The sequence below is a fragment of the Leptinotarsa decemlineata genome, unplaced genomic scaffold, assembly GCF_025532065.1.
Source record: "Leptinotarsa decemlineata unplaced genomic scaffold, Ldec_3_MD MMD2_tig00001064_RagTag_RagTag, whole genome shotgun sequence".
NCBI lineage: Eukaryota > Metazoa > Arthropoda > Insecta > Coleoptera > Chrysomelidae > Leptinotarsa > Leptinotarsa decemlineata.
The window spans coordinates 14861964-14889072 of NW_027412558.1; the positions used below are offsets into that span (position 1 = coordinate 14861964).

Genomic DNA, 27109 nt, shown 5'->3' on the forward strand with positions numbered 1-27109 from the left:
TTATCGAGTTCATGATCATTTCTCATTTTTGTTTGATTTGTGATTTATCAGTTGGAAACAAAAGTTTATATGATAATAAAGTCTGTATCTTCTTTTCACAATTTGTAACTAAGCTAGCTCATTTTCTATTATATGCCCCTTGTCCAAGGCAGATTTTGCAGAGCAATTTTCCACAATAGGTCAATTTTTCGAAACTTCTGAAGCAGCATTCGAAGTGTGTACTTCAAATTATTATATCTAGTATTGAAATCGCACTATAAGCGGTAATATCTCGTTAATTCTTAGCTCGCACAAGATTTCACCTCTGAGGGTTGTCTTTCGTGTTCAGTAATTGGTGTATTTGTATTTCAGTAACATAAAAATATTCTCGGACAGTCAAGCGGCGTTGGAAGCTCCTACTGAGCAACATCTAAATTTGTAGCAAATTGCCAAAAACGACTCTCCCCGATAGGAAGACTTAACAGATTGTCTCTGGTCTGGATTCCTGGCCATACTGGCCTGGAAGGCAATGAGGTTGCTGACTCTCTTGCAAAGGAGGGTGCTGCAAGCAGCTTCATCGGACTAGAACCTGTCATTGGCATCGCTTTAGGCTTTGCCAAACAAATATTGAACACCTGGATGGCAAAAAGATGTATAGGCTTCTGGCAGAATCTTCCGGTATTGGCTCACTCCAAGGCGTTTATTCACCCTTCGAAGCTTGATACCAAACAGTTGTTGGACTATAGTAGGGATGAACCACGATATCCAACAGGCCTTCTCACAGGTCACTGTCGGAATATAGATTCTCGGGAGACAGTGTGTGTCGCCTCTGTTTGGAAAATGATGAAACAGCACAGCACATACTTTGTGCCTGCCCCGCTGGGGACCGAATCAAGTTTTCAAAGCTTGGCAGAGCCATACTCTTACCATCTGACCCGAAAGACCACTTACCATACAAACTAATCAGTTTCGTTAAGAAGTTGGGTTTATTTGGTCGAGTGTGAATAGGTGTGAGGCACAATAAACCTTTGCGGGTTGCGGTGGAGATTGAATAAACCCACTCACTTTGGACCTAACCTAACCTAACATAAAAATATCAATATAGTCAAATTTCTGCTTCAGAAACTGACGATTGTTATATCAAGTCTACATCCAAATATTAACTTATATTTTTTATTTTGTACATCAGAGTGGCTATATACACCAATGGAGATACCGAAATGCTTTAAATGGAAAACAAAACATTCATTCAATGAGCACTTTTCTCTCTGATCATATCTACCACAGCCGTATATAATATGTCAAGTACTAAAACCCGCGGATCATGGCCAATAAACCCGAAAAACAGCATTGACACAATTATCTCCGGCTGTGAAATTTCACTCTTCAATTTTGGTTGTGTTCATGTCTATCGAATATCCATTCTTTCTTAATTGTCTCGAACATTTATGTTTTCTTTAACAACCGAAATAAAGATATCAAACGTACTACGGATATTTTGTCTTCTGGTTATCATCAGTTGAAGGCCAGATCATTTAATCAGGAATGTTTAAATTGAGCAAAGGAAATTAAATTATCCGCTAAATGCAAAACCCAGCTGAATTAAATAGGGTAAATTTGGTTGATATATGGTGAAGTTAAACTTGGAGTACTATGTACTACGGTTTCGTAGGTCTATATCAGAAAATGCTGTGAAGCATTTGAAGTTTGTCGAGTTGACTGAGTGCCAACTAAATTATAAAAGTTTCGTAGAATACGTTGAATCGTTAAGTGGCAAAAAAGAAACACTTGCTTTCAATATTTTGTTCGTTTGGAATTTACATATTCCACATATGATGCTCTGACAAACTTTAAAATTAAATGTTTATCATGATTTCAACGATAATAATTTATTTTTACCGTTATTGATGCGGACTGTAGAAATGATAAGCACAAGTTTGACTCAAAAAATCTGATTGTAAATTTGGCGACAAATTATTCAAAAAATCATCAAACCTTTCGAGCACTGTGAGACTGAAGAATGGTTATTTTTATTATTTGACGAAACACTTTTTCGTTATGCCATAATATCATCTCATACTTGGATGTTTCTTTTTCAAACGTGTAATTTATAAGAGTGTTATTATTGTGAAAGAATAAAAAAGTTAATTTTGATTATATTTTCCATTGAAGTACATAACAAATCATCAGTTAGTTAATTTCTTTCATATTTATAAATTCGCGATTATTTATCGCACGTTGGATTGAAATCTCAGCTTTTTGACTGCGGGCACGAAAATGGCGACGGCTCAGTGATGGCGAGACGATGGCGATGCATACAACAACATCGACGGTATAAGTGACGCACACGAAACGAGCGGTGGCGTTTCAACACGCAATATACTTGTCATCGCCCCGCGCCGCCCCGCAGTCGCCATCTCTAGGCCGTTGCTATTTTCGTGCCCACAGCCTTAGTACTTGAACTCTAGTAACGGAAAAATCGGTAGATCAAGTTGCAAGTTGGAGACATTTTAACAGAGTTGAAATCGAATAAATTATGAAAGTTAGGTATTGTCCCTCCCTGTGTATTTTAAAGCGTGTATTTTTCTCTTCGATAAATATGAAAACACAATGAGGCGAGAAAAGATGCAATTTCAATTTTAATATTTTTTGAAATCGAAGGCGTATATTTTTCAGTTAGTAGATTATTAGATTTGGACTCTTTATGATATGCAGAGTTGGGAGGTTTTATATCCCGTGAAATTGGGAATTCAAGATTATGTTGTATTGTTTCGGAAGAATTGTGACTGCAAATAATACATATTCTATTTGGATTTATATGATAATCAGAGCCCTTCGGAATTAGCCTGCCTTCCCAAAAATTTGTCATGTTCTCCACTGGTCAATTGTTCTGGTTATCTCAGTATGTAGCTTTATAAGAAGGATAGCACTGTGGTGATACGTGTACTGTTAAAAAAATAAGGTGAATGTTCAAATTTTGCGGGCTATATTCGATAATTTTTTTAAATTTTGTTACGTTGGTACACTAGTTGGTACACTCGAACATATATTCGAGACTAGTATACCAACTAGTGTTTCAACTGTTTAGCATGTTTATTTTGTTGGTGAGAGTTAGAAGTGTTTTGCGTGTTTTCTGCTATCGAAAAAAATGGATCGAAGAATTTGTAACACATTTTGTGTACAAAATGAAATTTCGTTCTCAAAAACACTCAAAATGTTGACAGCGGCATATGATGATTGTACTCTGAGTCAGAAAAATGTTTACAAGCGGTACAAGCTTTTCACAGAAGGTCGAGAAGTTGTGATTGACAATGCCCTAGCCGCCCCAGACATCAACAACCGATGGAAGTGTTGACAAAGTGCAGAAAATCCTTATGGAGAATCGTTGAATCACCGTAAGAGAAGTTGCTGAGGATATCGGCATATGGATTGACTTATGCATGAAGCGTGTGGCAGTGGAGTTCGTTCCAAAATTGCTGCATTTTGAGCAATGAAATCGTCGCATCGCCCAGGATTTATTGAATGACGACAACGGCGATCCAGATTTGCTTAAAAGCGTCATAACTGATGACGAATCATGCGTATATGGTTATGTCATCGAAAGCAAAGTTCAATCATGGAAGAGCACTGGAGAGAGAAGATCAAAAAAGCACGCCAAGTTGGATCAAATGTTAAGGTTTCGTTCACCAACAATAACCAAAGAGTAAGTGACAAGAAAATTATCTCACAAGAATTTGCGGACTATTTTTGTTGAAAATAATTCTACATACCATTTAAATGATATACAAAAAATTTCTGAAAACTGGCTAGATGAGGCCACAAAAACATACATTTCGACAATATTACCTTACATGACTTAGAGCAAGCTTTTCGGAAAGTAAAACCAAAAAGGTCATCCGGACCAGATAATATCCCATGTTATACATTCAAGGCTTGTAAAGACTCCCTGACATATCCTTTACTAGTAATATTCAATAAATCTTTGAAGAATGGTAAATTTACAGAAAAATTTAAGGAGGCTAGGATCACCCCAATTTATAAAAATGGAGAAAAAAACAAAATTAACAACTATCGTTCGATAGCAGTTCTGAACTCCATTGCCAAAATTTTTGAATTCATTATTCATGAAAAGGTATATTCTCATTTTCAGAGTTATATCTCGGTTCACCAGCATGGTTTCACAAAAAATAAATCGGTTGAAACAAATTTGTTTCACGACAAAATTATCTGAATATATGGGAAAAAAAACTCAAGTAGACTGTGTCTAATAACTTTTTTCGTCCCAAATTAAAAAAAATACAGCACGTCATCTATGGAGGAGAAAAATCTGGAATATTTCTGGCAGGGTCGGGAGTACCCCAAGGATCGAACCTAGGCCCATTGCTCTATTTAATTTTCATAAATGAGCTCCCGAAAAAATATCATAGGACTGTTTGCTATATGCTGACGATTTCAAAATGCTTGGAAACATTACATACCTAAATGAGTATTTAGAACTCCAAAAACAAAGATAAAATATCTAATTGGTCCAGGGATAATAAATTACCTTTAACCATTTCTAAATGCAAAGTTATGACGTTCAGCCGAAATAAGATTCCACATCACTCTGTTTATATAATGCAGAATACAGTTTTAGAAAGAGTTCAAGAAATACGTCACCTCGGGGTACTTTTCCAAAGTGCCGTGAAATTCAACCAGCATATTCAAAATATTACTAATGACGCTAATAAAAGACTAGGTGTTTTAAAACATACCACTTACGAACTCAAAAACATAAACAGTATAAAATATTTGATTAATACAATTATTCGAAGTAAACTAGAATATGCAAGTGTTATATGGGAATCAAACCAAAAAAAATCACAGCAGATTCTAGAAACATTACAAAATAAATTTTTGAAATATTTGTATTTTAAAAAATACGGACATTCGCCATGTTTCATATCGTATGGACCGATCAGAGATGAATTTCACATAGAATTACTGGAAAACAGAGAAAAAATTTGAATGGCCATGTAGCATTTTTCTCACCAGTCAAATCTGTTTTTATGTTCCACTGCCAGGTATTCGTCTGCGACAAACTACTTTTCATGTCAATCAACATAAATCTTTCACTGACAGAATTTGCTCAATGTATAATAAATACGCAAATATCATTAGGTTTGGTATCTTCGAGGTATCATATTCAAAACTCAAATCTAACCTAAGAGAGGTTATCAATTCCTGATTCTGCTGACGAGTGTGAACGTAGGTACCCCTATAGTTCACTAGTTCACTACTGCGTTATATCCGCTCACTTGGTTTCCTTTTTAGGTGATAAGAAACATATAACTAGGCTCTGCCTGTTTGTTTCGAAATAAATAAATAAACTATCTTCTTCGATTACCGTGGCGTGGAGCACCAGAAGTTCTTGCGACATGGTCGTATTGTCAATAAGGAATATTATCTTGTAGTCATGCGTCGCTTGCGAGAAGCAATACTTCGTATTGCTTCTCGCAAGCGAGCACAATACACAATATTGCTCGCTTGCGAGCAGTATTGTGAAAAAACAGTTCATGGCTTTGGCATCTCGATATTGCACTCGCTATTGCTTGTTCATAATTTTTTGGCCAAAAACAACACCATAATCATGCCTAAGCCACCATATTGACCCGATTTGGCTCCATGTGACTTTTTCCTATTTCCAAGATTGTGTAGACCCATGCAAGGACGGCGTTTTGCGATGATTGAGGATATAAAAACCGAATCGCTGAGAGAGGATTAGATAAAACACTAGCTCAAGTGTATTATATCTGAGGGGGACTACTTTGGCGGGGAATAAATAGAAATTGATGAATGAATAAATGTTTTGATAAAAATTAAAATTCACCTTATTTTTTCAACAGACAGCGTATAGACGTAAAAAAATTATAAAACGAAATTTTCATAATAAAAATGAGTTTATTGTTAAGAACACATCCTTTCAGTGTATATAAGTATAGTAATCCAATGGAAACTTATCAAACTATAATCCTATTATTTCCGTTACATGACTATTCCGAATCCTTTTGAAACTCGCGAATTCTGCTGTAAAATCCGACAAAGCCGTACCTATTATCAAATTACACATCTATTATATCTCTTCGAATAATATATCTGAAAGATCACAGGAAGAGAAATGTTCTGTTACAATGCAAGACATGCCTTTTGTGAGGAAAAGTTTCTCGGCCAAATGGATTCAGCATTATTGAAAGGCTTTTGTGGAACTCAATATACTAATGCGTTGGCCATGGTTTCTCTGATGGTCATCGAAAAGCATGCATTAATTATTTATGGAATATTCCATTTGATGGAAAATTAGATCGATGCAGGGAGTTAATTGTATATAGTTTTAATCGAAGATTCGTTCATTATTCAAAAACTGAAGTGAAAAACTATTATAATGTAAATATTATCGTCAAGCTAAGAGAGTCTAGGAAAATAATAGTTTTTTTGATAGAAATTGATTTTTAAGCTTTGTTGCAACAATTATGAATACACGCAGAAGGATGAGTTTTCCAAAGTACACGCATGAATAATTGGAATAAACAATTACTATAAACAAAAATGTACAACAAAATAGTTGCTGAAATTGCAGAATGACAAAATATATGAAAAAACTCGTAGGTTTAAAATCTGAATGAAAATATTCTGAACGATAGCAAGTGAAAATCGATCGTTCAGACTAGGGCTCGAATACCAACACGGCAGTCAATTCGAGAGAGTGAACAAATCACCCACGTCAAACCGCCTGGCAATACTGTTGAAACTTTCAACGGGTTTGAAAACAAACATTTGGTTTTAAAATGTATGTATTTCAAACGGGTTTTCCTGTTAATCAGCTGTCGTCCCCCTTTGATCGGCAAACATAGAAAGTCTAAGCATATTTAAGCTGAGGATTAACATCTTACTTCATCAAACAGATCTGATGCCTTGGGACGCCACAAGGAGCATTTTTGGGCCCACTATTTTTCCTGTTATGTATACATGAATGATTTGCTATCCTATATCTCGGAGGGTAGATAATTCAGGTTTGAAGGCGGTTGACAATGTTTCATGCTGAATTTCATTAGATCGGACTTCCATTGTCTGATATTATATAAAATAATTTGAAATCCCCAGAAGAATCAATAAAATTTAAAAAATAGCTAAAAAAAATAACAATTATATTAAGCAAAAAAAAAGAAATTACAAATAAATAAAATACGAGCATAATTGAAAATTGAACAACTAGCAAGAAATAAAAATTAAAAATCAAAAGATTTCAAGACAAGTTAGAAGCAACGACCATATAAATTGAAGAAGAAGAAGCTAACTTCAGGGTGTCGGTTTTATGTGACGGTGTGCGGGCGCATCGTAAAAATTTACTCTCATCATTTTTCCCTAACGTGCCAAAATAAGTATAATGTCAAAAAGGCAACAGCTGTACCCAATCTACAAGGTTATTGAACCGATTAAACTGAACATCTTGTCATTTGTTTTTATGTGATTAATTTTTTCAATCACACTTTTATATTTATTGTGATTGTTTCCACATTCGTTCATTCTTTGGACCGTAAAGGAATTCTGATGAAATAAATCTATTTTCTTTGTAAGTGCCTGTATGTTAATAAGTTCATTGATTAACTGATCATTTTAAAAATGCGACAACTAGTACCATTGATATCTAATTTTTGTAGTGAAGCGATAATACGTGTCGGTGTTAATAATAATAAAAATATTTGTTGGTTGTTCTACTTATAGAAAAAGCAATAATAATTTTTGGAAAATTTGATCTATGTGATTCTGTTCACTTATTTGTGAGCGCTTATATCATAAATCGAAACGAATCAACAGCAACTGTGTTCATTTGGTTCTGTTTATTATAATCCTGACAAAAAAAACATATTATATATTGCGATTTTGTTTTTTATACCTTTTGTATTCCTCAAATATGTAATTATTTTGTAATTGTTTCACAATCCATTTAGATCCTGACCTGGCAGCCCGTCGAAGTGGAATTTCTAGACTGCTGTGATTACTCGAGGATGAACAAGATACGGTCGTTTCCTTTAATAAGACGAATAACTCTGGTGCCCCAAGAAAATAAAATTAATTGTACCATGTTCAACAATTAAACTCGAGACGAGTGTGGATATGCTATGATGGTTAAGAGGTTTTAATAACATCATAAAATTCATTAAACATTACGAGAAATTCGGAGAAATATTAGTCTCGAATAATTTTTGATTGTGACTCATCAACACTGATGCATTTAGTTGGACATCCGCTCTGGCAAGTTTTGTGAGAAATGCATAAAAGGTGAAACACCAATTTCCACATCTTGATGAAGAAATTTTAGCTTTGGATAACAGTAACTACGTTATGGTGAGAAAACTCAGGAGTTTGTTTTCTTCAAGGAGGCAACTGTAACAAGAAAGGATATAATCTCAAGTCAGACAAAAGAGAAACGCTACGAAAAGAGTCAAGGAACAGTAACACGTAGAATTTTTCTAGTTTTTTTCTCTACAGTGCATATCGAGAATGTTATTGTTCAAACTGTTGATTAACGGAAAAACAGATTTTAAACTCAAGTCATTTCATGTTTTTTTTTCTGATTGATTCGACCGTTACTTGACAGTTCAACAACAATAATTATGCTTCCTCAAAAGGTTTAGTTATGGGAAATCCATTAAGCCCCTTACTTGCAGAAATTTTCATGGATAATCTAGAGAAGTCGATCTTTAAACATCCTTTGATTGAGCATTTCTTGTATTGGCATAGATATGTGGATGACGTTTTGGTATGTTTTCCAGGTACTAAGAGACAATTAGATACCTTTCATAGGGATATTAACAAAATTCATGAAAACATTAAATTCACTATTGAAATAGAAGCAGACAACTCAATTTCTTGGACTTAACAATTAGTAGAAGGAACAACAAACATGATTTTTCAATTTTTCACAAACCGTCCTATACGGATATTACTATACATTACGATTCTACCCATCCTTATCAACACAAAGTAGCAGCTTATAATAGCATGATTCACAGATTAGTCAATGTTCCTCTTTCAATAGATAATTTCAATTGCGGTTAACAATGGGTTTAAAGCCGAATTAATTAACAAAATACTTGCCAAAAAAGTCTACGCAAAAGCGATTCGAGACGTTTTTCCTATTGATAAGGTAGATAATCAAAATTATAGAGCTTTAACGTTTTTTGAACAACCAGCGGAAAAAGTGGCTTCATTTTTGAGGAAACGAGATATTAAAATTGCATATAGAACAAGTAATACGTTGGGAAAGTTAGTTAAAAATAATAAAGACAAGACATCTAAATTCGAGAAATCAGGTGTATATAAATTAAAGTGTGGAACGTGCCCTAAGGTATATATTGGTCAAACTGGCAGAACATTTTGGAATCGAATCCAGAAACATCATACGAGCTATGTAAATAAGAAAATAAATTAAACATATTTAAATCATCTTCTAGAAGAAAATCATATCTTTAACAAAGAGTTCGAAATTTTGCACATAGAAAATACAGGTTTGAAACTGAATCCTTTAGAAGCAATTGTTTTTTTAAAATCCGAGAAAGAATTATTATTGATGTAGATGTGAGGTAATATACTTTAGGTAATCATAATTCAACAGGTACCTTAGGTAGAGGTTCAGGTAATTTTTTGAAGGTAGTCTCAATTATGGTTACCTGTAGTATATAAATATTAATGTAAGAACAATTTGAAGTATTCATACACTTGAGAAAGCTACTGTGCTAGCGAAACATGTTGTGATTATATTTTTTCAAATAAACTTTGTGGAGATCAAATCGTGAGGTGTAGTTCTTAAAATCATTTCATGTTCTTGTTCCTAGGGAAATTATCAATATTTTTGGAATTACTTCTGGCATCTTCAAGAAAATTATTATATATCGCTCTATTTTCTTTCCTGAGTTGGTTAATCAAGCAGTTCACTCAAAATGAAAGACATGTATTTGTTCAGTTGTGGATCTAAAAACCATCTTATACGGGCATTATGATACATAATTTTTCGAGATATCGAATGGGTAGGGTGAAAATAATACTTCACAATTTACACAAGACTAACATTCAATGTCAACAGCTGTTTCGACACACTGTGTCATCTTCAGAGCGCGATTTATAGATTAACCTAGGTATATGATGTCATCTCCTTAAATACTTGAAGTTGCTTTGGTAGAAACTATAAAAAATTCTTCAAGATATCCTCAGCGAAAAGCAGCAGCCTTGAATAGTATGTTTCACATACTACTTATTATACTTTCACAAAGCAATTTTTAAAAAGAAATTAATATCATTAAACAAATTGTTGTCAACAGAAGTTACGAGGTAGAAATTAATGACTCCATTCAATCATAAAAAACTCCGGGACAAGCTATGAAACAATTCTATTCAAACAAGGGTAATCATGAGAGAACATTGACCTACTTTGAAGAACTCACGATAATATTGCTTACAAAATGAATGATTGTTCAAGTAAATTATTAAAAACGATAAAAACTCCACTTCCAAAAATTGTGTTGACCTTCCAAAAGAAAGAAAAATGCAATATAGTTTAAAATAAACTCTTCACAAAGATGTCTGGATGGTGCGTAGGAGTTACTTTCATTCACAAACGGAAAGGAAAAAGTCATGCATGTAACTCCAAAGGTACAGGCAGTGCACGCCAAGATAGCTCTCAGAGAGCAAGAATTTTTCCGACTAACTTAATACTTATTGTTATATTATGACCAAAATCACACAAAACCTTCGTAAATTGTACTCTATATGTACTTCTGATGTACAAGCTATATTTATGTAGAGTTTTATCTAAATCAGTTCAGTCGTTTAGGCGTGAAAGAGCCACAAACATACATACACCCATTCTCACAAACTTTCACAATCATAATATAATAGATAGATTAATAATGTTGTTGTTGATTTCCACGAATCAGTTAACCGATACTCTTTTTATTGGAGTCAGATGTGAGATTTCAGTATCAATTAAAATTATTCACAGTATAGTTCTATCAAATAATCAACTCTTTTATATTCAATTTTTTTTGTCGGTTAATTATTCGCATGATGGAAATGCGAATGCATCAGCCATTTCAAAATTATCATTTGGAATCAGTCAATTCAGTCTATATTCAAAATCAAATTTGAATAATGCATTCGTTGGTTGAAATTTTAATATTTAATTCGCAAAACAATTTTCAATCTACTAAACACGCTTGCAGCAAGTTGGACCAATGCAAATTACTAATCACTTGCATTATATCATTTTCCATGAATAGCCTTTCAGGCATTCTGAAAAATTTGAGTTCTTATCATTTGTCTGATGTACAGAGTGTGTCTCAACCGGATACAAAAAGTTTAAAGTTTGTTCAAATATCAAATAAATCGATTTCAGATCAATAGCTAGACTTCAGTCAATTGAAAATGATAAATTTGAGGGAACATTAGTACTATTCAATAGAATAGAACCTGATGTACATCTGAAATATGTATCCAATGAACAATTAAATACGCATATGAATACATTAAAAAAAACCAAATTCATATAAACTCAATCACACCATAAAAACATGTCTAATCAAGTCAAACTAATTTATTATATACATCTGCTAGATTAGTAAATGATGGAAAAACAAATTCTTTATAACTTCTATGATTTTAGATCACATACCTACTTTCTATATATTTCCGAAATATTTTGCAATGTTGAATATTCTTGTTACTTTGGTTTTAGTATGCCAAAGATTGATTCCAAATAGGGTATGTCATCCCATTTTTAATTTATACATTCAAGCGAGTAATGGCTATTTTTGTAGAATAGAATACTATGCTTTTTCTATGGCTGATAACGAATATTTTAAATAAATATATCCTATTTTATTCATTCTCAAATAATTTGAAATTTGAGTGAAGAAAAAACTGTGAAAGGTATGACTTGATCTGAGATTGAACCCGGAACTACCGGCACACTAGCCCAGAGTTCTAACTAACCACTACTTCAAAAAGCTTTCACTAGCTTTTCAACATGAAGCTATTCGAGATTCTTATCATTTTCATTTTGTTTTCAAGTGAACTTTTGAAAAATATGAATTTTTTCACCACATTACAAAATTCTAGAGAGGTAAACTCATTTTTACGTTTCCTTGTCCACGTTTTTGTTTATATTTTCTGTTAGAAACGGTATATTTCAAAATCAACCATCAGTTCAATAACTAACCTATTTGAAGAAATCGAAATACAACTATGAAATTAGGAATTTGATTATTATTTTTCTGATTGATTCGGCCGTTACTTGGTGAAGATCCATAGTAATTTCAAAAACTACACCTCACGATTTGATCTTCACAAACTTTATTTGAAAAATATATCACAACATGTTTCGCTAGCAAGCAACAATGATTATTATTTGATGATTATTATTATTTTGACCAATTGAACAAGAAACAGTAAAATAATTGATACTAATTTTCAGTGGTCATAGAAAAATCCCATTTAAAACTGAATTTCACACTCAGGAATAGACAAAATTGATTTCAAATAAAATTTCTTCACGACATTAGCGATCCACAGTAGTAATTTTCCTTCCAAATTATTCATAAACTTCAACATTTTATATTCATCGTTTATTTCTTCTCATTATTACATATTATTTATTTCTTTCAACCGAATATTTCTGTCCCAGAATCTATCAAAATGCACTTGAAGTTGAAGTTTTCTATTCCTTGTTTTCAAATCTATCAACATTTTTCAGACAATGAAAGTTCGAATCCGTAACATTAACTCAAAAATACTGTCAAACACATTCAAACAAATAAAATACTTAGTTTTGAAAATAATTGAAAAATCATATTACCCAAAAGACTGCAATAGATATCTTGCGCACCTAAGATTTCACTTCATTGAAACTGTCGCCTCCGATTTTTTAAACAAAACGAATAATGAAAAGAATAATCTCAAATCCATACAAAAGACACTCAGAGAAACATCGCTATTTGTCCCGTCTTGATGAAAAACGTATTTGCATAAACTCTTTTGCCCCGCCCGTCGCGATCCCTTTTGTGAGAAAACTCTGTATAATGGCACGACTGATGCAACGCTCTATAAAGTAAACGGAAAGGTAAACGAACTTGAACATCCTTTAAGACCTGTTTAACATCTCTAATTACGAATTTAATTATAACTTGATTTAAAAGGAAGATAACTACATTCGCATGATTATTATTAGAGGATCTGTAAACAATTCTAGCTCGGCTGATCGGTATCAACGCCTGTACAAGGTCAAGAATATTTCAAATGAAATGAATTAAGGTAGAACCAAATATATCGTCTATTTGTGCGGAAGGCACATTCAATCCACAGGGACAAGGTAGAGTTTTCAAGTGTCGGCAACGATTGTTACTCGTACTCTTTCCTTCTTTCCATATCTTCCATTACACTTCCAATTTCTGGAAAATATGTAATAGAGGATATAAGGTAGATAACTACTCGAAGAAAACCTCTCAAGGAGTCAGTAGATTAAGATTCGAACACTATGATGAGTGATTGCAGGGAGCTGAATAATTTCTAATGAGAAAAACTCGGGGTGAAAATAGGACAACAAAATAAATCGAGCTCTAGCTCTCTATTTCAACGTTATTCAAATAAATAGCCAGGGGTAAACGATATAGTTATACCAAGTAAGGTATAACTATATCGATCCCTTAAGGTATCGATCCCAAAAGTTCACAAAAGTAAGTATATAATAGGAGCACAAGACATATGTAGTAGGCAAGATATATGTGGTAGAAAAAAAAACTTTAGTTTTAGCCAAGTACAGTATCAATAACGATACAACTCACTTGTGATGATTATTGTGTTTTTCACCCTGGGTACAGCTTCGTAGGAGAATGTTGCCTTATGGAGAGTGATAGCGTAGAAGGGTAGGCCTAGGCGTTCGAACGAAGCATCCAAAATACTCACTACGTAATCACTTCGACTGAATGTCCAAAATTGGATAGAGATTGCGCTCCCGGATGAACTTATTTTCCAACCAATGATCCAGGCTTGGGTGATGAATACTACCCTGGGCTATCTTCAACTAAATATTCGACCCTTATCTTTAATGTTAAGTAAAACCAAGGTGAACTGAACCGTTACGCAAAGGCAAAGTGACGTAAAGTAGCCCACGTAACGTAAAATAGCAAATACAAAAAAAAGATCCTAGAAAGAACATATACATGAAAAGTTTGATCGAGTTCACCTAAATTTGAATGTAATACATGTCAAGGATGACAAAACCTACCTCGATGATGGATGGTCTTGAGTAGTAATTATTCAATGTGAATTTAGCAAACTTGTGTAATTCGGGAACAAATCTTTTTGAAATAGTAAGAGGACCTTCCTTTGACTAACTTTTCCGCAATAATTACAGAGTTTCAATGAAAAATCCGCAAACAAGCGACACACGTCTTTTCAATCATTTTAGAGTACTGAAAAAACGATCATTCTCCTCAACTCTCCTGTGTTTCAATTCAACAAAAAAAACCCGCTTGTTTTCAATTTTTTTCATTAGTGTCGTTCTTTATATTTTAGGTTGGGAACCCTGATATTTATAATGAATTGACCTGATAGTTCAAATAAACCTTCAAATGACAAGCAGAAATGAGGTTATGTTATTTTGTTATGAGTTCCCTGAATGATGAAAACAATAAGTAAACGGTAATTTTTTTAGCTATCTACTCAAAAGCAAATCAACATACCTGACGTATCCTACCCGTACTATCGACCTCGCTGGATTTGTCTTTGATATGTATTGAACGAAAAATGGTTATAACAATCGTAGTTAATAGATCTTTCTGTTTTAGGCATGGAAATATCAGCTTATCCCTGCTCTGAACATACACATTTTGTAAAAAATAGAAGTTGAATAATAAAGTTCAGTGAGTAGAAATAAAAAACTGTATCCTTTTTCTTATTTTTATCTCCTTAACCTCTGGAACTAACATAACCCGTAACACGATTGACAGTGAAGCTCTGTGTTAACTCGTTTTTATAGTAATGAGGAGTGGTGGAGGCTGGGTATCCATAAGAAGGCTAACTTCTGATTGGTCCGCACTGGTTCTAATCAGAACAACTTTTTCTTCTGTCCCTCTGTATTGTTATTAATGAAATATTCATTTACAATCCAACTGATCAACACTATTAGGTAGTCCAAGGACCAAAAAGAGCATCTGTTATCCACCGGCATTTCCGGGGTTTCCTGTTCCTGTGGCACAAATTACATCGGAACTACCAAACGTAACATCAACACCAGGATATAAGAATATAGCTGCCGCCTTATCTAATCGGAGAAAACCGCAATAGCTGAACATAACCTAGCAGTAGCAGATCGTGTGATTCCATCGACATTCCACTAGTAGCACACCAATCAACAACGGGAACCAATAAAAGCCACCTAGTACAAGTGCTCACCAGTCAATCGTTGCTGAGACCTCGCTCTTGTTGTTAACAATACATTTTAACAGAGTTGAATAATTTCAGACATAATAATACATTGAATGATTTATTAAAAAAAAATCGGATTTATGGTTCACCAGAAGTAAATAGGTTCATAAGTACCACAAAAACATACATTTTACTAAGACGTAGTAACAGAAAATTATTATCTTTTTCAACAAAAAATATCAACTCAGAACTGATGATGATGGAACAGATGAAAATCAGGAGAAAGGAAAGTTACAAGAATTACAGAATTAAAAAAAACGGATTCGTGATCTGAATTTTATAAAAAAACTACAGTTTATGTTGGAAAAAAACACACAATAACTAAAATAGAGAAAATACTTGATCTTTCCATCATACTTAACAGTAGAAATTATCGTTATCAGTTTAGGCATAACAATTTATTTTGTTGCACTCTTCGACAGTACAACAAATTGATGAAAATTCACACTAGAAGCAAGAGTTTTATTCGCAACGACTTCAACATGCCTTTATGCGAAATATAATGATGAACATTTTACAGGAACATTGTATCTCGATGAATGTCACCGAAAGACGCAAGTCTACTCTTGTCACGATGAGAGGACTCACCCATAAGATTTTTTTATAAAAAAAAAATTTTTAGAAAACACATTTTTTTTTGGAGAGAAGCATTATGGCTTTCTTCTTCTTCAAACAAAAAATGAGAAGAATTACCGAAAAAAAAAGAAAAAAAATCCAAAATGAACTCTGCAAAAATGTGCAGATCATGTACAAAGGTTTCTTTCAGATAGGTAGTTGAAGACACGTGTTATCAAAAATCCCGACTCGTCATCAGTAAATAACCATCATCCCAATATAAAGTCGAACGTCTGTACTTTTTTCCGGTTGATACAAAGGACCGCACCGCGATAAAGCTGTCACATTGACCGGGAACGTTTGCTCCACAGACTAATTTATATCCATTAAAAACTCATCAAATTTGATGCAGAGGACCCGCCGGACCCGCAGGCCGAATGTGTATTGAATATGGCCCGGGGGGACACCACGACGGCGTACATATTTTCTGAACGAATTGTTTTTTGCTAATGAAACAGAACGGATTTGATTATTAGTGATGGAGGATGCCCTGCGGGGTTGTGTGGAGTCGTTAATGAATTTGGCGAAATATTTGGACCAAATGTAGGCAATAAATAACTGAGGAAGGAATGAAATCAGTTATTTATATTATATATCACATTGCATTTTTTCTCGAGAAACAATAGAATGATTAATAACCCATTAACATAGATGGGTCAAAAACACCTTCAGGTTCTGGTGCAGGTGCTTTCATTCGCACACCCAGGACAGAAATATCAACCTGCCTAGGGACTTATGAGACCTATGAATTGTGTGCGGAGAGATTGGAAAAATCCAACTTCACACACAAGTCAATACAATATTCTCGAACGATCAAACGGCGTTGGAAGTTTTTGGCTCCAAAAGAGCAACGTCTAAATTGGAAGCAAATTGCCACAAACGACTCTCGTCAATAGGAAGACACAACAAATTGTCTCTGGTCTGGATTCCTGGCCATATTGGCCTGGAGGGCAATGGGGCTGCTGACTCCCATGCGATGGAAGGTGCTGCAAGCAGCTTCATAGGACCAGAACCTGTCATTGGCATCGCTTTAGGCTTTGCCAAACAAACATTGAACGCCTGGATGGTAAGAAGATTTATGGACTCCTGGCAAAATATTTCAGGATTGGCGTTCATTCACCCTTCGAAGCTTGAAACCAAACAGTTGTTGAAATTCAGTAGGAATGAACTACGATGTCTAACAGACCTTCTCACACGTCACTGTCGTCTGAATCATCATATACAGAGACTCGGACTGTCAGAATAAGACAGTGTGTGTCGCTAATTCTACTACTCTAGCTATACATAGAATATTTTTATTGCTGCCATGTTTCTCATCTGACCTTATTTACTGGGTAGATCTCAAAACGTTTTTGTTGATGGTTACCACTCCTTATATCTTGATATTCTATCTAAAGTACCACAGGGTTCCATTGTGGGACCTTTATTATTCATCATGTATACTACTGACATTATCTCGTCCATTAAGAATTGTAAAATTCAGGCTTAAGCTGATGACATATATGTATTTTAAAATCGATAAGAAGCTGAGGCACAAAATCTCATCAATGCTGATTTAGATTTGATCAACTACCTGTCAACATATTTGAAAATTATTCCTGATAAAACAATGATGATGCATTTTCAATCGCAGAAGACAATTTCCAGTTAGAACTAGGTCATATCAACTACACTCATGTCCATACAGTTAAAAACTTAGGGGTGATGCTTGGCACCACTGATCATGTTAAAAATTTCATGGAAGAAGCCTATATGTCCTTGAAATTATTATACTGCAAAAAATGTTATTCAGATGTCATAGAATGTGGTGAAAGCCAAAATAATGATCACAAAAATCGTCATTTTTTTACCATGTTTTTGTCATCATAACAATATCGTTGTTGCCGAACATCAACAGATGTGGTGCCCAAATTTATTGAAAAACAACAAAAACAATAAGGGATCGAGAATTGAGATCTGTGTTATACCAAGACCATCGGTCAATGAGGGAAAACGATTGCATTGTCTAATAAATGTGAGATGCAGGAATATTTACTTCAGATAGTCAATTATTTTCTTGTATATGTTTTGTCTACTACTCGTTTCGCAAAAAATCCGTTTTCAATATTCTCAAAGCGTTTACAGCTATCAATTCCGGTTTATTCTTTTTAACAATTTATTGGTATAATTTATGAACAATAAAATATACCTACAAAAATGTATTTCAAAAGACTCACCACTGGATGAAGATTCTAGACAAAGACGACACATATCAGTTACGTACCTGAAACAAACAAAATTAATAATGAGATACATTTGTACACCACTATTTATAACACCACGTGACATGCAGAAACGTACATGATCTGTTAAAAAAAGTCTGTTGAATCTATTTTTCGTTAACCAGTTGTCGCGAGCTAAGGACTAACGAGGTCTTACCTTTTAACGTGCGATTTCTAACACGGTCCTGACATACAGATAATGACATTATAATAAATCAATACATTTAGTAAAAGTTTAACTGATCCCTGTCTGTCTGTTTGTTTGTCTGCGTTTTTGAGCGCTAATCTCAAAACTGGTTCCACCGATTTTGGTGCGGTTTTCGTTAATGTCTTATGATAAGCTTCACTTAACATTCAAAACAAAGTTGATGGTCAAAATCAATACAATAAAAATAATAAGTACGAGTCCTAATTAATGCAATAGAACTCAAATTTTTGTTAAAATTTGCGTTTGTACGAGCTGTAATATCAAAAACGGCTAAACGTTTCCCAAATTGAGCGTTTGATTCATTCCATTCGATCAATAGATAAAAAAGTTATATCAATTTGACGAATAACGTCAAACATTTGTTGACAAAAAAATAATATAAAAATAACTATTAGTTGATTTGTCTATGACTACATTCATAGTTTCGAGATCAATTCACTTATAAATCACAGGAAGTGGAATACATGAGAACATATTGCTTTTAGATAATCTCTAAAGATCCAGTAGCAGTACTACACGTAAACGATATCGTAAGCAATAGCTAGTGGGAAGTATTTCAGAATTGTTTTTAAGAATTGTGTGTTCGATTAAAATTGATTGTAATATATTATTCTTCGAGGAAAAATATACTTTGATACTGAGAGTAATGAAATGTATATAACGCATATGATTAAATATGTCTTTTCGAAAAATAAACATGTTCTGTTCATATCCTGATTGTGATAATTTGCAAGTTCTCTCGGAAATGTAACTTGTTAAACCCTGCAAATGCTAAAACTAATGAAGCTTCACATAAAAAATTGAAATCGGATACAGTCGTCGCTATGGAAACAAAAGACAAATAAAAAATGATAACACTGATCTCATCGTTTCCCGTGTTTTTGCTTCTCAATCCTACAATGCAGCTGTCTTTTTTAAAATCACGTTCGCGATGAGTCAAATCTCGAATTAAATTCAATTCAGAGTAGACTAAAACAAATTTCTTACAAAGCAGATTTATGGCTTTTAATTATTTTTGTGTGCGATGATAAAAACGCTTCAAGTGAATATAAGCACTTTATACTAGTTTCATTGCTGCAAGTATTGTTTGGTTTACAACTTTAAAACGGTAGTATTTGGGAAAATAAAAAGTATTTACAGTTATATAAGTTACTACTCTCAAGAAATAGTTTACTAACGGTAAATTAGCAGAAATTTAGAGATGTTTTTGTTTGCCAATTCTCTATTGTTATTATTGTCATCGTTCATTCCGGAATGAATTACTTTTGACGAGAAATATTTAAATACTCTATGAAGTTACTACTTAAACAGTGAGACAGTGAGAGTGAGACCAAGTTACAACTGACATGAAAATATATGGTAACAATCATTCTTGGTTTGAACAAAAATGATTTCGTGTTAAAACTAACACATATATCGTGCATATTAAATGGTGATATCGTGAGAGCTAGTTAGACTGATCTGATAAACAAGATGGTGAAAAAGTAATGATACATTAATCGGAATACAAATGTATTGAGTTTATAATAAAAGTACTGAAATGACTACACTGTTCAGGACAAGTACTACAGCCAGAATACACCGTTTCGAAACAACATTAACATAATATTATTAATATTTTTGTCTTTCTCTTGGTCTTACTACTCGAGATCCAATATTCTCGAGTTGAGAGACCGAACAATTCAATAAAAAAAGAAAAAATTTTGGTTGGTTGACAACATTTCATTCATAATTAAAACAAAAAGACAGACCAAAAAAACATCCGATCCTGCCAGGATTCGAACCTGGAATCTTCTGATCCGTAGTCAGACGCGTTATCCGTTGCGCCACAGGACCGTTGATTTATTTGCAGAAATATACAGTTTCAGACGTGGAGTCAGTGCCAGATGTTCGTTGATACATTGAAATAACCGATTTTTATTAATAGAAAGCTTGCATGTAGTTTTCTTTGAACATATCGTCGTCTGTTTCCGAAGCCAGGTAAATGCCTAAAAGTTAGAGCCCAATATTAGTAACGACAACATTTAACCTGAATTATAAACTTGGGATAGAGTTCATACTTCAAATGAGGTTCACCAATACCCATTTTTGTCGTGAAATTTCCGACAAATGGGTCGGAACACCATCGGGAGCTCGATGGATCATTGTCGAGGATCATTGTCTCCCCAACCTACCAACATATTGCGTGTGCATGAGAGTTTTCGTTGACCATTGATATTTGAAATTTTTTCGTTGGATATAAATTTTACAACAAGCGCGTTCAAGTGTAAGTCTTTTAAATATACCACTTTTTTCTCTGATCTATTTCATATATGGTTTCCTTTATATCTGTTGTGTCCCAATATGGCTGGTAAACCCCTTACACAAACTGAGTCACAAAAAATTGCTCAAGATTTATTCGATGAGCCAGAGCAAGATGATGAAACTTACTTTCCTTCGAGTGATTTCGAGTTTTCTGAAGAAGAAATCCAGTAACAAACTCAAGAGAGTTACCAAAGAAAAATACACTTCAGACGAATCTGAAGAAGATTAAGAACCCATGGAAGAGTTTTTAGTTGGAAAGAATAAATCAACCAAATGACGTAAGACAACATACTGAATTTTCAGAAAAAGTTAGTCAATAAATAAAATTACGGTACCCACTGCACTGACTCAACGAGCTGTTGGTATTGAAAATGAACTAAATGCATTCTTCCAAATCATCGACATATAGATCAAGTCTCAGACATTTACCTCGAAGTGAAGTACCTTAAATTAAATTACGGTTGGGGTGTTGAACCGATAATAGAAGAGAAAAGGAATCCCCCAGAGAAAAGGAAGCCTCCAATGAAGTGTTGTCATTGCCAGTCCTTTACGGGCAAGAACCATTCTGCAGTTGAGGTGGTTTGCAATAATTGTAAGGATGATAATGCCGATTCTGACCAATAGCCTGATTAAATATTTTTCAAGTTCATATATTTAAATTTATGAAGTGCTATATTGTTTATATTCACGAATATCAAAAACATTTATATTTTTTTCATAGATATACGATAGTAGTATATAATTTTTCATATCCTTAACGCATTTTCACAACACTTATGCCAAGAAAATATCGATTAAGTAAAAAAAAATCATGACGTAAAATTTACGACAAGCGCCCGCTCAAAGGAAAGTAGACCGCGCACTCGCCGGAAGGTTAATTGAAAATAGTCTCTGCTAAGACAAACGTATTCCACCCTGATCTCTAAGCTATTACAATTTTGGAGATGACTTCTAATTTTACTTTATATGGTCAAAGACGTAATGGACTGGTTTAAGTTTGACGATAGTCGTGTCACTAAGCGATGTATTGAATTTATTGGAGCCTCTGGAGACACCCTACATTTTGTTTTATGAGAGAGAGGATATTGATAGATCAAGATCTTCAGATGATGTGGTGCTGCAGGTTTTTCAGGGTTTTCCTGCAGCTGAAAAAGCAAATGCGCCACTGAACAGCCCGACAATATCTAAAGTAAGTGATTCTCCAAAAAATGAGTTGAAAAGAATTGTTATGTTGAACAGTTTTATTGAAAAACAATAATAATGATGTAGATAATGTACTAAAAACTAAAAAAATAAGTCTTAAGGTCCTAGGTAGCAGTCATCACACCACTCTCCTTAATAATGAATGTAGTAATACCGTACATTGCTGAGGAGAGTGGTGTGATGACTGCTACCTAGGACCTTCCTAATTATTGTTTAGCTTTTAGTATAGTATCTACATCATTATAATCCTTTTTTTAATGAAACCGTTCAACATATTTATTTTTATTCATTTAATTTTCAACTTTTTAGTTTCTGATTTTCATCCACCCTAATGCCACACAGTTCTCGGCAGATTTTAACATTTTACCTTAAATTGGGTGGTGTATTGATAAAGACGTATCATTTTGACTTCTGAATTGAAGTTCTTTGTATAGATTATATTGGATTTTCATTTTTTTCATAATGTACCTACCTACTGCTATTCTACTAGTTAAGCCCAATTTCATTAGTTCGGATTTCTATTCTCTAATATTATATAAAATGATTTGAAATCCCTGAAAGAACCAATAGAAAAGAAAATTTGAAAAAAAAAATCTGAAAATAACAATTAAACAGTCATCACCCGGAGACGATTATGGATACTAACAATCAAAATGTCGTGAAGTAATTTGGCTTGGAATCTCTTAATTTTTGTTGAATTGTTCTATTTTACTGCATTTTATTTAACTGTAATGTCATTTTAGGTTTTTTTTGTTGCTTAATATTATTATTTTCACCTATCTCTCATCATGAGAAGTTTTAATTGAATAAGAAAGTTACATAATCTCGTCGACGCGACGTCTGTTAGTGGCACCATAGTGCAGAAAAAGAAAGAAAATATGAGACTTTTCATCATAATCATTGAGACTTTGTTTCATATACGAGTATTAGATATGTCTCTATAAACATGAATTATACTTACGAACATAAATGTATTCTATCCATAAGTTTGCAAACTTCGAATCAATTGTTGGACGATAATGTTATTTATGTACTTTTAACGTTCGACGAAACTTGATAACTATAATAGGAACTACTGATATTTCAATATTGTGATTGTAATAAATTTGAACGAACTACAGGATGTGTATCGCAGAATAAATAAGGCAATGCCGATAAGACATACCTACTATATAACATATGATTACTGCAATTCAGAAATTTAATGATACATTCAGAAAAAACATAATCAATTACTTTCCGGGAATACTGAAATTATGTTACATTGAGTTCTGGTGTTTAGAAGCAGCGATTGTTTTGGACTCATTCTACGCTAAAGGTTCCAGTTTCATTTTTCATGTCCAGTTACAATTAGGTAGGTAAGTTTTTCAGCAATTTCAACTCTCAATAGGAGTAAAAAACAACCTTAACCCTCTACCCGGAATACCGGTCATTATGACCGCTCTAGTTCAATTGTTCGCCGGTGGAGGCGCACTCGTTCGTGCCAGCTGTCCGGCTTCTCCAGAGTTCCTCAGTCAGGCGTCTACCGTTGCCCCTGAAACATCGGGGATCTGTTGCCGTCAGCAGTTTTTTGGTAAGTCACATTTTTGTACAACCTTGCCTGTCAGAATGACGGTTGTTCCGCCTAAGCAATGTTAAATGTACCGGTCAAAATGACTGGTGTTCCGTCTAATCAGTGTTTCATGTATCAGTCAAAATGACGGATGTTCCGTCATACCGTTATTTGATATACCGGTCAAAATGACGGGTGATCCGTCTAATCAGTATTTCATGCATACATCTTTCAATTGTAATAGTTTTTGTGACATAAATTTATTCCATGCGATTTTTAATTACCTATCGTCTTCCACCAATGAATTACAATTATTATTTCTAATTAGTATATGGCATATACTTACGATATATATATTTTTTTAGGAAGCGCCTAATACCAATAGCGATGGCTGACAGAAATCTTCCACATATTTCAAAGCGGACGAAATTTATTGTTAGTCTTGCTCTAGCACGAGCAAACCAGGAAGAAGAGACAGACTCTGACATTGACTCGGACGATTCATATATTCCTGAATCTAGGACTATTTTCCCTCCGGTTCTTGAAGAGGAGGCTGATCATGAAGTCCTTTCTGAAGATGGTGACGTTCTTCCCGAAGATGATGACGCCCTTTTGGATGATGGTCAATTTCCCCTTTTAGTAGCTAATCTTATGCCAGAGCAGAGCCCCCTTCCATCACATTCTCGCAGTGTGGATGAATTTCATGAGAGTGATGAAGAGGTCGTTCCTTGTCGGCGAGGTCGCCGGCGTCAAATTATTGAAAGTGATGAAGAATCTTCATCAAATGAAGATAGTGAAGATGCACCTATTACATACTTCGGTAAAAAAAATTGTTTCTCCTGGACATCGATTCCCGAGCGACCAAATGCCAAAACAACCGCGCATAATATTATAAAAATAAGATTAAGTAAAATAATTGGCCCTGCTCTAGCTCTGGGTTCTCGGCCTACTCCTGAAGAAGTATGGCGTTTATTTATAACCCAAAATATCATTTCCAAAATTGTTATGTACACTAATATCAAGTTAGAATCAATGCGAGCAAAAATAGAGAACAAAAACGACATATCATACAAAGACACGAATGAAATTGAAATTGATGCCTTGCTTGGGATTCTAGTGTTTTGCCCAATTTTCAAATCATCTCGCGAGGATATGTCATCATTATTTAATACATCAATCACTGGGCGACCGTTATTCCGAGCAATTATGCCAGAAAAGAGATGCTCAGTCCTTTTAAGAGCATTAAGGTTTGATGACAGAAATTCCAGAGACGAAAGAGAAAAGACGGACCCAAGTGCTTGTATTTCAAGCATTTTTGACGATTTTATCAATAATTGCCAAACAAATTATTCCCCTGGTGCTCACATGACGGTGGATGAGACTCTGGTTGGATTTAGAGGCAGAGTACGATTCTTGGTTTATAACCCAAGAAAGCCAGCCAAGTATGGCATTAAAATAATGTGCTTAACCGACGCTCACAATTCTTATCTGTACAATGCCTACATATACACGGGCAAAGGAAGCGATGGGGCATCTCTTGTTGGGAGTGATAAAAAGCTTTTGATTCCAACTCAAGCTGTGGTTCGCCTCACAAAAAATCTATTTGGGACGCACCGAAATATCACCTGTGATAATTGGTTTTCCTCAATAGAATTAGCTGAAACTCTGCTAAAAAATGGATTAACGATGGTTGGGACACTCAAGAAAAATAAACCCCAAATTCCCCCTGAATTTCAACCCAGCAAAGGAAGAGCAGTACCATCAAGTCTCTATGGATTCACCCAAGATCTCACGCTCCTTTCTTACGTACCAAAGAAGAATCAGGCCGTAGTACTCCTCTCTTCAATGCACCACAGTGAATGTTTTGACGAAGGAGTAAATAAGCCAGAAATCATTGGCTTTTACAACGCCACAAAAGGTGGTGTCGACACCCTCGATATGAAGTGTAATAACTATTGTGCCAACCGCAAAACAAGACGGTGGCCACTGGCGGTTTTTTACCATTTGCTAGCTGTGGCTGGCTCTAACGGCCATACTTTACATGCAATGTTCAAAGACTCCAAAAAAATGAAGAGATACGATTTTACTAAGGAGGTGGCATTAGGACTGGTGCACAATTTTTTGAAGATTAGATCAAACATCCCTAATTTGAACAAAGATTTGAAGCAGTTCATTTTAAAGACTGTTGAAGAGTCTTCAGGATTGAAAAATCGTACAGAGCAACGACGACCGTTAAATGATGGAAATTCAACCTCGCGCTCACATCAAAAAACGTCTTCTATTGGACCACGTAAGGATAAACTTGAACGCAGGGTAACTTGCAGGTTCTGTCCCTATCAAAAGAAAAGAAAAGCGGGCTACAAGTGTCTCAAATGCGATGAACCTACTTGCGCGGAGTGCTCTAGAAAAATTTGTTTGGATTGTGCTTCAAACTGAAAGACTTATTAGTTGAATTTGACCACCAAGTTCTTATTCCTAATGTGATAATTTTTTATATTGTTTTTTCGATATGTGATCATTGATCCTCAATCTGAGGCTGTGACATAATTTTTATAGTTCAATTGTAACTTTTTAAGAAAATTACTAATTAAATTCAAAATAAGTAGTAAAAAAAGTGATTTATTCTACAGAAGACTGATAAACTAACGATATTGCATTTAATTATTGAATTTTTGTTTCCTTTTGATATAGCTAATCATATATATGTTTCCTATGTTCTGTTTATTGATGTTTGTCATATTTTCCTGAAATTCGTAATTCTTCATTGCTTTTTTTTTCTTTTTCTTGTAGTTTCTTACAATTTTCTAGGTTCATTTTGACTCTGATTTTACCATTTTATTGCAAATGTTTTGTACTATTTTGTTCCTTTTTTGTATTTTCTTCTTATTTTCAATGAGACTTTCAAAGAATTGTTTTATTTGAATTAATTTTTTCTGAGTTATTTGATACTTCAGGTCAATAGACATTGGAAAAAGATTTGTATTTTTTTTATACCTTTTGGATGCTCAACAAAATGTGTGGTTTTGTCAATTGATTCCTATTGTTTTGAGTCTCGTATTAAAATAAAAACAATAGGTATTACTTATGTTTAAGTTAAATAAAAACAATGTTTTAAGCCCGACAATACAAATTATTTATAATTGTTTGTTCCTATTGTTAATAAAATATTAATATTTTTTTCTTATATTCGCTTATATTTTCATTTCAACCCTTCCGAAACAGTAAAGAGATAAAAAATGCCAAATATGTAAAAAATGAATCTCTAGAATGTATGTTTTTCGCTTTTTTTAGCGATAGCGGTCATTATGACGGGTGTTCTGTGTAAAGGGTGGCTTAGAGATGTTCCGGGTAGAGGGTTAATTTGAAATAAATAAGCAGGCCTTATAAATTAAATATATTCATGTCAAAAATGTTCCCACCATTATGAGGATCTTCACTTAAATTTCTAAAGGATCCTAACAGAATCCA

General features: G+C 34.1%; 1 protein-coding gene and 1 non-coding gene across 11 annotated transcripts in view; both read right to left on the minus strand.

The window, feature by feature from the left end:
• Positions 1-27109, minus strand: part of heph (polypyrimidine tract-binding protein 1 heph) — an 862450-nt gene that overhangs the window by 182128 nt on the left and 653213 nt on the right. The window lies entirely within an intron of this gene.
• TRNAR-ACG (transfer RNA arginine (anticodon ACG)) lies at positions 20346-20418 on the minus strand. Its single transcript has one exon. It is a non-coding gene; the product is annotated as a tRNA-Arg (tRNA).